Source organism: Chroicocephalus ridibundus, chromosome 4 (assembly GCF_963924245.1).
Source record: "Chroicocephalus ridibundus chromosome 4, bChrRid1.1, whole genome shotgun sequence".
Lineage (NCBI taxonomy): Eukaryota > Metazoa > Chordata > Aves > Charadriiformes > Laridae > Chroicocephalus > Chroicocephalus ridibundus.
Window position 1 is genome coordinate 23,376,386 of NC_086287.1, and position 17,312 is coordinate 23,393,697.

Below are 17,312 nucleotides of genomic sequence, written 5' to 3' on the forward strand. Positions count from 1 at the left end.
GGATGAGAAGCGGTCCAAGCCAGTTAGTTTAATACGCATCTATTTCTAGAACATTCCCACAGATGAGAGCAAATTACTTCTGTTTTTGAAAGGAAGTAATTGAGTATTAGACTGTAGTATGAGCAATTTCCCTTTTGATTAAATTACTGTGAAGTGTCCCAGACCAGCCATAAGGAATGTCTCAGGCTAAATGCGGAAAAAGGTGACTAGTGATTCTGTGTGAGTAAGCATGTACGTGCCTGACTGGAGAGCACTTGAAAATGGCCCACATTTTCATGAAATCAAAATAAGGTTATTGAAAGGTGGCTCAGGTTGGGCCTGCAAAACCAGAAGTAGCTAAGATCCCTAGTTGTTTTTTCACCTAGCTTCTTATTAGACCTGCTTCACTTCAAAGGAATCTCTGAACCTTCCAGGCTACTTCTGCCCAAGAAAAACTACAATCTCGAAGTCATGATATGAATTGGGAGTCAGAAAATTCTTGATTTATTGTCAGCTCTAGTACTGGCTTTCTGGGTGACATGGACAGGACCATTAAAGTGTCAGTATTATAGTTTATGAGTAAAATAATACATGCCCTACTTCAAGTATTTTAAAATTTGCAGATGAATGCTGATACTAATGTGTCATATAGGATATAGCCCTTTGGCACATAATGGGAGTTCTTTTGGCATTCAAAGTACTCCTTCCTTTTCTTGAGTTAATGCCGTTGCTTATTGTTTATAACCATCTAAACTATTTCTTTTCCTCCTTGGTATTTTGTCAGCTTCCAAAGCAATTTAGAGATCTGTGATCCCCGTGTTTAGTTAAGATGTGTGTTTATTCCTTTTATTTTGATTCTCATAAATCCATTATGTCTGTTCTTTTGTGATTTGGTGGATGGGGTTACACATAATTTCCTTCAATATTCCTAGTAATGAGGTTCAGCTATTTGAAATATTCCTGATATAGTTACTATTTACATGCATCTCAGTCACTAGTCTTAATATCAGTGTTTTCACTTTATATGATTGTTTACATATCATTTGACATATTATAAATGATCATTAATATATTATACATGATATATAGTTTATATTGTTAGCTAATGCAGCATATAATAATCATTATAATTTTACTAATTATGTAATTTATTATCACATTGTGTTTACATTGGTAGGCTTCATAAATGTTTGGACATAATCAGATGAATCAAAAAGTGGAGTAACAGCTCTTGATATAATCCTGAGCAGTGAACAAAATTTAGTTCAATACGTAACTCTTGTTTCTTACTTTATAACTGTCTCCTAATGAACTCAAATTCAGCATGTTTGTGGGTGTAAAGTAACCTTCTATAACCTTTAAAGAGAGGACATAAAAATTAGGAGAATAGTTAGGAGGAAACAAAAAGGAACAAACATAGGTTAAAAAGACACCAAAAAGCTTAATGTTGGGTGGTGTGCCTCACGAATCTTTTGGAGCTAGCTGAGAGGTCACTGAGTGTGTATCAGTGATCTAGAGAGATAACAAATTGAATTTCTGGAAAGATTTTGACAAGTTTTCTTATCAAAGGCTATAAGGAAATGAAGCTGTGATGAGGTAAGAGGTCTCACATTCAGTACATGTTTAAAAGGTAAACAGAGATTACAAAATGATGGTAGCATTATTGGTGTGATTCTACTGGAGTCCTTGCTGCGATCTTACCGTTTTAACAGGGATGGCCTGGAATGGTTCAGACAAAAGATGAATATGCAGGTGACAGTGTCTGCACATTATGTCTCTAGATGTTTCAAGATAGGTAAAATGGAACCTGCAAAAGGATGGTAAGATGATAAGTGGAATCCAGTGTTGGTGATACAAAATAATGTATATTTCTTAAGTTTGAGGAAAGAAATCCTAATGTATTCATATAGGGATATTATCAAATTTCACTACTCCAAAAGGCTCCTGGAATTACTGTGGATGGCTGTCTGAAAATAACACTGAAACTCAGCAGCAGTTAAAAAGGTAAAAAAGAGTGTCAGCAGAAGAGGTGAAAACCAAAAGACCATCTTACCTCTGCACAAATCCATGGTGCACTTGCACCATTAATATCACATGCAGTTCTAGTCACCCTGTTTTGAAAAGTAATTAACGGAAATGAAAATTAGTGCTAGGTCTGCCTCCACAGGCCTTGTAGTTGAGTCTGTACGATGGCATTCACTAGCTACCTGTATTTGCTTTCTAGTGGGTCCTCAAGGGCATTTTGGGACAGTCCGGCTTCTAGCCTTGGGGAAGGGAATAGGAAGAAACTTTGCATGTGTCCTGGACATTATAATATACCAAGTTTCCATGTGCTTTTGCCTCAATATTCTGCTTCTGTCTGTCTCTGGTTGCTTCTGTTTATCCCCTTCACTCTTAGGGATGTTATGTGGCTGGTGTCAGGATAGCCAAGAGTTCCTGAAATCCTTGCAACTTTGTCATCATCTGTACAGGTGGATGGGATTTGAAGGCAACTTGATCTTGCATTGTGGTTAGGATCATTTTTGAAGTTAGGTAAGAGGCAGTATGCATACACTGGCAGGTGGGAAGGAGAGGAAGGTTTCTCTGACGGCACAGCAGTCTTCACCCAACACGTTTCCTGAACAAGTTTCTTGCTCCATCCAACAGTGTAACTGTGACCATGGAGCCCATGGCACGCAAGGGACAGCTTGCCCCTGGCATTCTCCAGCATAGCTGGAAAGATGAAAGGAGGGTTTCTCCCAGAAGAGTTGTGCTAGTGCACTTCTGCTGCCTCTGATGTGACCTGTGTGGAGCCCCACCAAACCTACGTTCATTAGCAGCACAAATTACAGCCTAAGAATGCCACATTTAGCTATTGCAGTGATCAGCCCACGCACTCTGTGGGAATTTTAAGAACAATTTGAACTCCATAAAGGGGGAAGAGAACTGCTCTTATCAAATACACACTACCTCCACAGTATTGACAGACTATTTCAGCAGAGGAGCTGGACACATGCCACTACTCATCTTGTAATCCAAAATGTTGCCACTATTTCGGCATGTAGATAACCAGGAAAACAACTATTCATTTGTGACTAGGTAGGGCTGGAAGTATTTAATTGCAAAATAAAGCTTTGTAAAAACAGGAACTTTTCATGTACCATTTTAGGAAAGGGAGGCACTGGCAGAGTGACACTGCCTGGCTTACGAGAAGGTATCCCAAACACCACGCATTGGCTAGTCTGTGCCATCTGTCCTACTGGAATAATTGTGTTTGGTATAAGTAAATAAACATCAACCAGATCAGAGACATAAACCAAAGCGTCCCACATGGTAGCCATACCTACTCAGCTACTGATTATTCCTATATGTCCTATAATCTGTGGCAGAACCTGGCTGCTAGTCTGTTCTCACATGCATACAAGTGTGATTCCCAAGAACACGGATATGTACAGGGTCACCAGATTCACTTTATGCACTGGTGACAAGCATTCAATATCTGGGTTGAGTGATGAATCAGTTTTCACAGCCCACCTGAGAAAACCACGTAAACACTCAAAATGTAATTAAAAAATCGGTAATTCTTATATTTTCACCTGGCAAAGCTTTCCAGACACTACAGAAATGAAATATGCATTCCAAGTAGTCATGTTATCTTACATATGTGAGGGATCTTATGAATGACCTGAGACATTTTCTATAATAAACAGCAGAACAAACTCCATTCTTTTGGCTTGCTCTGTACACACAGAGGCTGTAAGCATCTAAAGATAGAAAGGAAAGCACTCCATAGGCAGAGTGCACAGTTACAGAATGCAGCAGCTGTCATTATCATGAGTTAAATATAGGCTAAATTCAGATAGTCTTTATTGAAACCTTATAATGAGTGTTTAGATTCTCACTGAAAGTAGATGAGATGAGCATAACCTGACAGATCTTCCCTCATCTTGCAGTTCAGTACAGGTGCAGGCATTCAGCCTCGGCAAAACATGCTTCTGAGAGCACTCTGGGATTTTCTGGCATCTAAAGTGAAGCCAGTGTGAGCAGTTCCTGGACTTGGTTACTGCTTTCACTCCTCTGGCTTCCAGCATGATGCTGAGGACAGGTCTGGCAACACAGCTGGTAGGGTGTGAATTGCAACACAGGGATGTGAGCGAGCAGCCAGAGACATGGATGGTGGCAACGCTGCATCCCTGAAGCTCACGTCTCAAGAAAATACACTACTTTGTGCCTCTGTAAACAACTCACACTTCACTGAACCAGGGGCTTTTCAGAACACACACATCTGCTACCTCTCAGGTTTTCAGCATAGGGAACCTGTTTGCCTGTTGATCTCTTGAGAAATGGTTTGCTCTGGATTTAAGAGACATGTAAGTCTTATGAAAATTATATACACCTTTTTTTCTTTTTTCTGAAAGACAGCAGTAGACATTACCTTAACCTTGAAACAGTCCTAGGAAAAGTAGTTCTTAGTTGGAAGATAGGGCTGGGGCAGCAATAAGAGAAGTCCCACTGAGCTGGTGCAAAGCTTTCTTCTGGCAACTGCCAAAGCTCTGCCTTTCCTCAACTTTGTTGTTTGTCTTTCTGAATATATCAAATCTACCCTAGCTACTCTCCCTCTATTCAACTTCTTTTTAGAGATTTTTGACTTCTCTGATCTCTTTTGTTACTGTACAAGTGACTGGAATTGTCTTTATAAATTCCTTATCTGAAAATGAATGGAAAACAGATCCTGTGAAAGAAAGTTTGTACAAGAGAGTAACTGTGCAGAGGAGGAACTTAAAAATAGTCTTTTTTCTTTGTCTCCCTTCTGTCTGTCCATTTGCTCTACTATCTCTCATCTTGTTCTGTCTCCTCCTCTTCTTTCCCTTGGCTCACATCAAACCCTTAACATTATGCCTGATACCAGGCATATACTGTAGACAGTAAATTATCCATGAGCCAACAATATGCCCTTGTTGCCAAAAAGGCCAGTGGAATCCTGGGTTGCATAGGGAAGAGTGTGGCCAGTAGGTCGAAGGAGGTCATTCTCCCCCTCTACTCTGCACTGGTGAGGCCACAACTGGAATACTGCATCCAGTTTTGGGCTCCGCAGTTCAAGAGGGACAGGGAACTACTGGAGCAGGTCCAGCGTAGGGCAACCAAGATGACTGAGGGATTGGAGCATCTCCCTTATGAGGAAAGGCTGAAAGAGCTGGGACTCTTTAGCCTGGAGAAGAGAAGGCTGAGGGGAGACCTCATTATGGCATACAAGTATCTAAAGGGTGGGTTGAAGGAGGATGGTGCCAGACTCTTTTCAGTGGTTCCCAGTGACAGGACGAGGGGCAACCGGCACAAGTTAGAACATAGGAAGTTCCGTTCAAATACACGGAAAAACTTCTTTACAGTGAGGGTGACAGAACACTGGAACAGGCTGCCCAGGGAGGTTGTGGAGTCCCCTTCTCTGGAGATTTTCAAGGCTCGCCTGGATGCAGTCCTGAGTAATGTGCTCCAGGCAATCCTGCTTTAGCAGGGGAGTTGGACTAGATGATCTCTAGAGGTCCCTTCCAACTCTGAAGTTTCTGTGATTCTGTGATTCTGTGATACCAGGGCAGGACTGGTGAATGAGTTCTCAGCAAAGTTTGCAGTTCAAAGAAGTTGTTTGAGGTTTCCTTGAAGTACCACCTTTACCTCTTCTTTCCTGGGATAATGCCATACCAAGGGACCCCATCTGCTCCCTAACAGGCAACCCCCACCCCACACTTTCTCTTCCATCCCAATTTCAGCATCATTTCTTCTCATTTTTGGCAGCTGAATCAAACTTTCAGATGAGATCATTCCCAAAGCCAAAAATTCAAATCCAGATCACTGCTTAGACAAATCAGTGAAATCATTCTGGATTTGCACTCTTGTAAATGAATTCAAAATCTGGGACATGGTTAATAGATAAATGTATTATAACCTAAGTGACAGGCTAGCTAGTAAGATCCTGTTTGTAGTTTTTAATGTATGGTCTGACACCTGCATTTCTGAGCAGATTAAGTTAATGGAAGACTGATGGAAAAGTTTTCTCTCCACTTCCTGATATCTAATCAAAATATACCAAAAATCAACACAATCTCTTTTATTTTATTTTATTGCATTTCATTACCAGCCAGGATCAGTGTGCTATTACATCATCTACTAAAAACCCACTGAGGATTTAACACCCTATTTTTATTTTGTTTTTAATATAGTGTTATTCATTGTGATTTTCTGTAAGGAAAAAAGCTACCGTTTTCTGGGGGGTTTTTTGTTTTGTTTTTTTTTAATTTTTTAAATTCATTCAAGAACTTCCACAGAGGAATGGTGCAGCACAATGATCAATCTGCCGTCTGCTGGCATCCTGTCCCTGGACAACGCTGTCAGGACGGGGTGTGAAAATCAACCTACTGGTGCACGCACACAATATTATTCCAAAATGATATAAGATTTATGAGCTGAAATTTTAGTGTTCAGAGCTTAGCCTAACAATTTCCTGGGTCATTTACAGCAATGAAGCTGGTGAAGGGTCTAAAGCACAAGTTTTATGAGGAGCGGCTGAGGGAGCTGGGATTGTTTAGTTGTTTAGCCTGGAGAAGAGGAGGCTGAGGGGAGACCTTATCACCCTCTACAGCTACCTGAAAGGAGGTTGTAGCGAAGTGGGGGTTGATCTCTTCTCCCAGGTAACAAGTGATAGGATGAGAGGCAATGGCCTCACGTTGCACCAGGGGACGTTTAGATTGGATATAAGGAAAAATTTCTTCACTGAAAGGGTTGTCAAGCATTGGAACAGGCTGCCCAGGGAAGTCGTGGAGTCACCATCCCTGGAGGTATTTAAAAGATGTGTAGACCTGGTGCTTAGGGACATGGTTTAGTGCTGGGCTTGTCAGCACCAGGTTAACAGTTGGATTAGATGATCTTAAAGGTCTTTTGCAACCTAAACAATTCTATGATTCTGTGGCAGAGGAAATTTTCCCTCAGAATTCCCAGAATTCCCTTTCACCAGCAAAAGTAAAGTTTCATATGAACTTGGTAAGTTACCTGCAGGAAAACTTTGAGGAAGAAATGATGCAAATGCTTTCCTCATACACCAGATCACCACATTATGGAAAGACCAAAGGTGATGTAGCCTTGGAGAGAAACATTATGGAGAGCATAGAGTATCCTGACTTGAAAGATTTTTAATTTGATTCTGTGATTCTGTGCCTTTCACTCATTGGGAATTTGGTTCTTTGAAGCTACTTCTCTTTTGTTCCCCATGCATAAGAATAACTTTCTCAGGAAAAAAACTAGTTCTTTCTCAGGAAAAAAACCACCTCCATTATATATGAACTGCAGGAAAGTATCTTTTTCTGCACAGTGCTGAGATAGTATGCTAGTACTAAAAAATTCATGAGAAAATCTATGGATCACAGCTTTTGGCATTTTATTTCCTCTAACAGGGTATTTAATTCAGTTATTGATGCTTACAGCTAGTCTGCTTCAGGGAAAGTAACTTAAGTGCAGCAAAAGTTTTGCTGATTTGTTCTTATCTGCTGGTCTTTGTTGCTGAGTATACATTTAGAATCTAAAGCTTACATGGGCTGGCTGTGGAGCACATCTTTCTTTAGTTCTGCAAGTCAATAACCTCTTGCAAATTGGCATACAATTCAAGGGTTAATATTAACCTGAAATGTTAAATTCAGATCTTGACATCTATGAAAGATCTTTTAAACATTTTGGTTTTATTAACAATGTCTGTTAGGCCTGTAAGAGCTTGTGAGAAGTATAGCATCAGCCTGAGGCAACTTCAAAGAGAGGATCATGAAGGTCTTGAAGTGAGTCTGGCTCTAAAGAGAGCCCCAGGAGGTGTTGAGCCGGGCGGTAGTTGAAAGGGCATTCCTGGGGTTGCTAGAAAGAGAAGGCAGCAGCTCTAAGAAGGGAGAATGTGTCAACACCAGGAAGAGATAATAATTGCTCCAATTTTAGAACCAAATCAGTCTTGCTAAAAAGATGATAGTATAATGAGGAAATACTATTCTAAAACCAGGCTTTAAAACTAGCTTAAATCCAGAGAATAGTGTTATCTGGAAATCTCAAGTCAGCTCCAGTGCACCAAAACTGAAACCCAATATGCATTAAAGTCCATCCCCCAAAGTAATTACCACTAGTTTTACTGTAACACCTCTTTCTGTGAGTGTTAGGCACTGCACAGTGTAGCTGTTGACTACCTATAGTCAATAGAAGAAATCTTGAACTGTTTTGCCTGCTTATGTGAGGCCTTTTAATATATTTTCATCTTTTTTTTCTTCATTATTTAAAATTATTAGAGGTTCCAACCTTCCATAATTATTCTTACTGGAGTCATACTCTTGTCACTGAACTGCAGTGCTCATAATATTTTACAGCTCTTAAAAACAGAATATTGTACAAAAACTAGTCAGGGATCCATGATTAATACAAAGGCTTTATTTATTGCTGTTCAGGTATCTATCTGTATTATAGTAAATTGTAATAGTTCATTTTTTATTTGGGAAGCAATTTTCATTACATTGCTTTTTGACTGTGTGGATAGACTGCAGCTATTGTAGTATGTGAACCCAAGATCCTCTGTTATTCTCAGGGTTTTTCTTCATCTACTTTAGCTTTTTTTTTTGTATGGTGCCTAATATTTTAGCACCTGTTTGAATGTTTACACAGAATTAATTAATAAACCAAAGACAGGTGTAGTAGGCAATTAGTGGCTAAAAAACTGTTTTAAGTGCAAGGTAAGAGAGTATTTGGCAATTGGCACTCAGTAGAAGGTCAAACCCTTCTATGGATGATGGATCAACCTGTGCACGATGATTTATCATGCTTAAAGAAGACCATAAAAACAATAGAGTAACAATGAAGTAAGTTTTGAGGAAGGGTTTTTTTCCCCACTGTTAATTTGAATGTACTCAGGCTATTTTTTGTGTAAATCAGGGATTATCTCTGGAATATGATCTCTGTCCTTTTCGCACCTATTGTTCCCTCTGTCTGTTTCTTTTCTGTTTTCTGTGATGAAAAAAGATGAGCACAATTTCTTTTTCTATATCAAAACCCAATCTTTGCCACATCACATTTGGTTTGAAACCAGGTTAGTATTCAGAATGATCTCAGTATAAGTAGTGGCAAGGAGTTGCATTTCCATCCAGAGCCTGAATCCCAATTTTCTTATTAAGGAAGTGATTTAAACAGTCCTTTATGGTTTGAAATGTTGAGGAACCGCTATTGGAAAGGGTAAAACTATACCTGTCTGCCTCCTGCTAAATTTAGTATTAGTCACAGAACTTCTAATTGCAGTGAAGTGCACTGGAAATAAACCCCATGGGTCTCAAGCAATTATCTCTCATGAAAGACAAGACAAACAGGAGCTGCAAGCATGATTAAGAGTTTACGGAGCCGCTAGGGTTTCTTAGATACTGTGTATGAAGCTTAAAAAATAAGATACTCCAGTGGAAGCTGCTGATTAAAGCCAAAGAACACGTGAACTTTTCAACCAACAGCCTGAAAGTTAAACTCTTTCCTAAGCACTAATAGTGAATAACTGCCTTTTGTTATTGCCTAAAGGTTTGATCGTATTGCTGTGGAAACTTCTCTCTATTGCTGACAGTGCGGTGCTGAAATACCAAATCCTGTGTGCTAGGGTTTTGATCCAGGTGTTGCGAACTCTGAAAACCTGAAATCCTAAAGAAAATCCTAACCTCAAGATTGTTTAGTTTGCAATATAGGGAGTGAAGGAAAAGCAAGACAGAAATGCAATTGCAACACAAAATCACTCATAATAAAGTAATTGTTGATCCCCCCCTATCCCCTAACAAATACATAGAGCCATTCTAGTTAGTGTTCTTCAGAATATCCTCCAAAATTCCTGTAGGCAACCTTGCGGGAAACATCAGAGACTGAGTGTGAGGGGAGTGTTGGATCTTGAAAGGCAACAGACAGAGATCAGTTCATGAGGGTACCTGTACACAGTGCCTCATCCCAGGCATGAGGACTGTGCTGCTTTTTCACTTAAGAGATGCCACTTCAAGGTTACGAACAAGCTGGATGGAGGTGGCGAATTTTGTGTTATGTTGCTTTACATATTCAACTTTCACCTTTCAGAACTGTCAAGCTATTGTATTAACCATGCTAATGTAATTTACATGTTCATGTTTTCCCTTGGCACATACACATGTCATTGTGGCAATAAGAATTGTCTTGAGGCATGGGACAAAGTGTTTGATGCACCCTTCACGCTACGCAAGACCTTTCCTTTAGAAGGTGTTCCCTGCCTTCCTTTTACCTTTGCAGGTAAGCAGTGGCACCTCCTGCAAAATGTTGGAGAAGGCTGGGAGGAGCAGGGGGAGAGATGTGGCATGGAGGGACACTTCTAGGGGTGAGACATTTTCCACTCTTTCCACATTTTTGCCTGGGGGGAGCTGCTCTGTCTTCCTCCTTTTACTTTCCTTCCACTCTTCTGGGATCTGTATCCCACCTGGAGAAAAATTCACTCCCTGTGGGCTACTTACCTGAGAGAACACTCTTTGGTTACTTGGCTAGTCACAAATAGTGGTTTTCTCTATAAAGACTGCAATATTGCGATCTTTATAATCTTAATAGCTGTAAGAAATCTCATGGTAAATATAAAATATGCTTTGGAGGCTTCTGCAAGAATTTCTTGCAGACAATGATACTTGCTATTGTACCTGAGAAGGGCAAGGGAAGGCTGCTTAGCCAGTAATTCCAAAATAAGCAGAAACTGAAAACTGCAGTCTAGAAATAGATACAAGAAGTCTAGCCTGAAGATCTACTCCCTGTTCAACCTTTCAATGTCTAGTCCGACGAAGTAGCCACTCTAGCCTTACCAATGCTGATGTTATTACATTCCTAATCACTAGGGAAATGTTCTGAAAACACAACAGTATGGAGAAATCTGGATGCTTTATTCCACTGCAGAGGAAGAAAACAAACAAACAAAAAAATAGAATAAAAAATGAAAGATCAAACAGAGCTGAAAAAGAAACATTGAATTTCTCCACCCTGCTAAGATGAGATATTTCTAACATGAAGTTTCATTTTCTTTTTCTTGTTAAGTCATTGAAAGTGGCCATGTCATGCAATAGATAACTAGATCTCTCATTGATCTAGCTACACTAATTGTCTTTCTCTGTCTCAGTGCATTTCTTAATTAGATGCTGAGCATATACTCATAAAACTAGCCTTGCTGCTATGTGGCAAGGCTAGGCACTTTTCTTTGCACCATCATAACGGCATTTTATTTTTTGTCCTGAACTGCACCGATGAACAAGGTTAAAGCATTGACTCAACGCTGATCAAAGGCAGGGTTACCAGGAATGACAAGGTAAAACCTATTCAGGTACAGGGAAGTGATATTGAACAACCATTATTAACCCATTCTTGCACTCCCTGAGAGTAGGAAATATAGGTGTGACTCAGAAGGGAGTTGAAGGAAGGAGCAATACATTCCAAATTTGGCCTCTGTGAGCATCCTTTGAAATTGCTTAAGTCTATGTCATGAACCTCTGTTGTCCTTTTTCTGCTCCAGTGTCTGAGAAAATCATATATATACATGAATCCCTCTTATTCAACTTTAATTTTTTCTTAGGCCCAGTATAGCTCAGCCAGAACAGAGGTTTGGGCTCATTATTGGGTTTTTTTGGTTGTTTTTTCAGTAGCATAATAAGCAATGTGCAAAAATTGTTGGTGCATATCAGAAAGCCCTATGTGTGCTTTCTATGTGTGTGTGGTATGTCAAGCCTAGAAAATTTCCGAGCCAGTATTTCTGTATTTTCATAACACATTGTCGGTACTCACATTATGACTGCAGCAAGATCCATGCCTAGAGATTTACAAAAATAACATTAGGGAAAGCTGCTGCCCTGTGAGAAGCTTGCTGCATATTCCATCTGGGTCTAGACAAACACCCTGCAGAACTGTGGTTTTATGGGGAAAAATAGCAATGTAAAAAAATCCTTCTTTACCCATGCACTGTATGTGTTCCGGATTGTCTCTCCCAAGCTTAGTAACAAATGTGAGTGCTTACAGCTTTTTATATCTGTCTCCCCTGTCGTTCTCACTACAGTTAAGAAACAGGGGATGGATTTTGCATCTTCTTCTGCATCAATAGCAGCATTCTTTATAAAACATGAGAATTAAAATAGCACTGAGATGCCAAGAGAGCTGGTTAGCCAGTAGGGGAAGCCCGTCTCTAGTGGAGTGGTCCAAACCACTGTTCTTAACCCATGGAGGTGTCTGAAATGTCGTATGTATTTTAAAATATATGATTTAGAATTCTGCTGCTATGCTTTCAAGGGGCGGTGCCTTCTTCATCGATGTGGTGAGTAGGCCCTGGCTGGCAGCAAGCACCCACACAGCCACTTGCTCGCTCCCCTCCCCACAGTGGGACGGGGAGAAGATAGGAAAATTCATAGGTCAAAATAAAGACAGTGAAATCACTTACCAAGTACTGTCACAGGCAAAACAGACTTGACTTGTGGAATTTAATTTATTGCAGATTAGCATAAATATTTAATTATTGAGTTGGGTGTTTGGAATCAAAAAAAGACAAACATTCAAAATGCTTCTCCTCTCCCTTTTCCAGGATGAGCTTAACTCTCAGGCTTATTTCACTTCAGACACCGCGCCTCCACCTGTGGTATTTCCGCAGGTCATGCTCAGTCCCTCTCATGCAGCAGGGAGTGGCACAGGGATTGTGGTCTGGGCACAGTGGTTTCTCTCTGTTGCTTCTTCTTTCTCAACCCTTTTCCTCTGGTCCTTCACTGGTCATTATGGGCTGCAGTCCCTCCAGGAAAAGTACCTGCTCTGCCATGGAGAACCTCCCGTTCTCCTGACCTTGTTATTCCCTCATTCCCTCCTCCTTTGCCTGTCCAGCATTTCTGCCCTTTCTTAAATACACTTTCCAAGAAGTGCCACCATCTTGTCTGAGGGGTTCAGCAGTGTCCTGCGGTGGGTCTGTTGGAGACAGCTGGAACCAGTTGTGGTCACAGAACACAGAAGAACAAAAGATACTTATATTGTTCTCAGATGTTATCTCTGAGCCACTGATATTTGAAATACATTTAGTTTCAGTCTCATTTTGAATGTGAAGGAGCTAGGACAAGTTAGAAAGAAATCCACAGTGACAGATATAGGCAGCAGTGAGGTTGATGTGACCATACCGCTGATCAGGAGCTCTGTGAGCCCAGTGCCATGCCGGTCTTTCTGTACAGCCTGTTGAGATGGGCATCACACTTTACTGAGGTATGTGCCAAGCTCTGAACTAGGGCTGGCTTGCATTTGACTGAGCTGAAAGGCTGGCAGTGTGAACCTGTGGCTGTCTGCACCCTCTACACTAGCCTAGCAAAAATGTTTTGACTAAGGACATACCTAATGTTGGTGTCAGAGCAAAAAAATAGAACTGATATATGCAATATTCTGGTTTATGCTTTGAGTACGAAGACTGGCTTTCATCTTGTTAAAATATTTTGATCTGGAGAAAGTGATTTAGAAGACAAGCTGTTTAATTAGTGCACGGGCAGAGACAATCTGTTCCAAGAATAGTTGGCAGCATGGGAGAGGGCATAAAGTTAAGAATAGGTGAAGAGGACAACAGAAATGTTAAAGAAATGTGTTTTCTTTGGAGGAGTGCTCCAAAATGCAGAGCCTTGTGGTGAGATGAGGACAGCACGTTCCATGCAGGCACATTATACTAGCACTAAAAATATGACATTGGTCATCTAGCCAAAAAGGTAAACAACTTGCTTGGAGTCTTGGGGATATTTGTCAGGAATTCAGAGAAGAACATGTTTGGAAGACAGAGGAACCATCTGAGCTCACTGTGAAGCAGCAAATGTTCCAATACTATTTTTGGTTGAGTAGTACTGTATATTGGGTGAGTTTCTGTGAAAGGGGAGGTGACACTACAAAATCTTGGAATAAGCATATTTGAAATATGCTGTTCTTGGAAATATATATGTTCAATAAATTCAGCATTTAGTCTAGTCTGATAAATGGCTGTAGCATCTTTTGATCCCATACCTTATGTCACCTGCTCCCTTTTTGAAGGAATATGTGTCATCACCATGGTCTCAGCTTGGGAACTTAAGAACCTTCTTTGGTTCTTTTGTTGTCAACGGTCAGGTCAGAAAAAATTGTGCCTGAGTTAATTAATCTGAAAAGTGCAGGAGCTGTAAAAGAATCCAGTTCATCAGCTGTGATCTTTGTCACCAGAGACAGAGAAAAGGGTGAAAAAAACAAAGAAAGAAAAAAAAAACAAAGGGATTTTTTTTAACTCCTGAAGTTATTGAATAAGACCAAAACCAATAAGACCCCTGTGTATGTAAGAGAAAATAAGGAAAAAGCAAGGTCACAATTAGTGATGGAAAAGATGCATAAGAACTAAATTCCACTTATAAGGCTGTTTTCATGAGAATGTCTGTCCACACCCCTCTTGGCGCTAGAGCAGGTTGACAGTAGGTTGTTTGAATTAATATGAGCAAGGTGATGTCAGTGATGTTGCCTGTTTAGCACTTAGCCACCTTAAGAATAAAATCAGCACCTTGATTAGTAAATGGAAATGAGCCCTCATAGGTGGTTGTATCACAGAAAACTCCGTTCTTTTCTTCTTAGATTCTGCCTTTAATCTTTTCCAGATTAGCTCTGAGTATATTTAAATTGAAGTCTCTCTCATTAGCAGGCACTAATTTATTTATATTTGTGAACGTCTTACAAATTATCTGCTTCATCAATGTAGAGGGAACTTGTTAGCAAAACAAAGCAAAACAAAACAAAAGTTGAAAACATCTCTTTTAAAGGTGTTTTCATTTTACTTAAACTGCTATGAGATGAACTACTTTTTGTGGAGAAAGGCCTCTCTTACTGTTTTATTTTGACACCTATAGAAAATTGCATATTTATGCCACAAAATGGGCTCAGAGGATGTGTTAGCCTGGCTGGAGGTGCTCAGCTGTTTGTCAGAGTTTAGCTCCAGATTGTAAACACTATTTAAAAGAGAAGTTTGTATGAACCTTTTCATATTTCTCAACCTTTAGTGTTATATATATAGTGTTATACATGTATTTATTTGTTTTAATAATGACTTGGTATAGCGTAATAGTGCATTGGTTTAGGCTAATCTAGTCTCGTCTTGATACAACTGTGCCAAAACTGGAATGTAAAGGCTGCGTTTCCTTATTCCTGAGAACCTGGGCAGGACAAAATGATGTTCTTTGTAGTAAAATAGCAAGGCTAACTCCATCTGCAAAAAAACTCATGCACACCAACCTTTCTGTAATCTGTGATTACTACAATGTACATATTCCATGAATAATGACATTTATGCCTTATTTTTTGGATCGACAGCAGTTATACTTTACTGTGAATGTCCGCTGAATGCATGTCTTGCTGTAAGAGGCCCCCCCTTTTTACTTGTATCCTGAATTTCTTGTGTTATTGTCCAATAAGTAATTCTACCTCTGAATCTTGCTTTTGTGCTCTTTTCAGTAGCTCTAAAAATGCTGTGCCTGATTCACCATTGCTTTCTGACTTCATTTGTACTGGTGGAAGAGTAAGAAAAAATAGACCCTTAGCTGCCACACTTTTGAGCGAGTGACTGAGATGCACAACTATGAGTCAAGCCTTTCTGCAGATCATCTCATTAACGTCGTTACCATTTTTACTTGAAAAACCAACAAACTTTGGCTGAGTTTGTCACTCATGAACAAGTGGATGTCCTGAACGTTTGGTACTGATTTGCAGGCCGTTCTTTCCACTTCTGTTTCTACCATGAGACAAGACAATCCTGACATATTGAAATGCATTTTAATGTTGCTATATGGGGATTGGAGGAAGGATTACTATGCATGACTTCGCTTTGCTAGCAGTGCTTGGCAGCTCCAAAGTACTTTTTGTCCAAGGATTCCCAAAACTATACAGCCTCCTAATTTCCACTGTAGCAAAGTGTCTGCCATTTCATTTTTACGTATCAGGAAACTGAAACATTTAGTAGGAGTGAACAAATCGCCTTGGCCAAACTAGTAAATAAAGAGCAACTTGGTTAAATCCTCATCCTCCATGACAAAAAGCAAGTGTGCCAATCTAAGAAACCATGTAAGATTCATGTGATCAGTTGCTTTCCTTTCACCACACATACCGTAAGTCTGAAATGCTGCCATTGTGAATCTGTGTCCATACCTCTTAAAGGAGCTACATCATCCTTTAGTATTTTAGGAAATTGTTCAAAACGACTCTCCAGAAAAAGAGGAAATAAGAAGTAAAGTTAGGTTTTACTATTCTTGTGTTGTTTTTCTCCTTGGTACTTCAGTGGCAGTTTTTTCCATGTCTCGTATTTGATTAATCTTCTTTATGGCACGATATTACTAATCCTATTTAGCTATTTCTGTTCAGCCAGACACAGAAAACAATGCGCACACACAAAAAGAAAAAAATTAAGTGTAGGGATCATCTCAAACGGTTTAAGAAGTATTTATGAAACATGTCATATTTATGCCGCTACCTGGGTTCTAAATGCAGAGCACCCCAGATCAGAGGGTCTGACATTGCACCTCTAAAAGAAATGCTCCTGCTTTAGTGGAAGCAGTAGTACTGCTCACAAGCTGGCCGGATATTAACCGGTTCAGGCAACATCCCTTCTGTATATTACAAAGATAACTTCTGAGACCTTATTTCCTGTCTGGGCATGTCCTAATCTGAAATGAGATCTCATTTCTGGGTTAAAGGAGATGCTTGATTTGGAAAACTAATTTGGAAATATGTGAGTTACAGTGACCTCCACATTCCTTTTCCAGGATAAATACAGAATTTACACTGCCACTGTAATTAATCCGCAGTAAGATTTCTAGTAATTTCCAGGTTTCTCATGAAACTCTATTGAATTCTGAGTTTATTTACGGCAGAGAAAATCTGAAATAAATCTGCCAGAGTGAGTTGTGTTAATTCAGGCCTGCAACAATATTGCTGGAAACAAAATCTAAGTTTATTTTAAATAACTTTAGAGTTTATATGATCTAGGAGTGTAAAATGTTGCAATTACACTGCTCATATTTGTATTCAGTTTATAGCAGCCAGTGACACACATAGTCTTTGTTCAAGAGCCTTCCAGTGTGGATTTATGTGGGTAGTTTTATCTCAGGTTTTTTGGTATTTGTCATAAATCCTTTATTTCTGGAGTAAACTGATAAACCTATCTATTTTTGAAAAGGAGATTTAACCCTTGTATTTGTGAGTGAAGGCTGGAAATCACGAGTCTAGAAAACCAAAAGCATGAATTATTTCTACATAAAACCTCAGGTTTTGGGGGAAAAAAAGGATTTGTTTTTATTTTAGTC

General features: G+C 39.7%; 1 protein-coding gene across 2 annotated transcripts in view; it reads left to right on the forward strand.

The window, feature by feature from the left end:
* The window catches only part of KCNK10 (potassium two pore domain channel subfamily K member 10), a 71,580-nt gene that overhangs the window by 40,247 nt on the left and 14,021 nt on the right, over positions 1-17,312 (forward strand). The window lies entirely within an intron of this gene.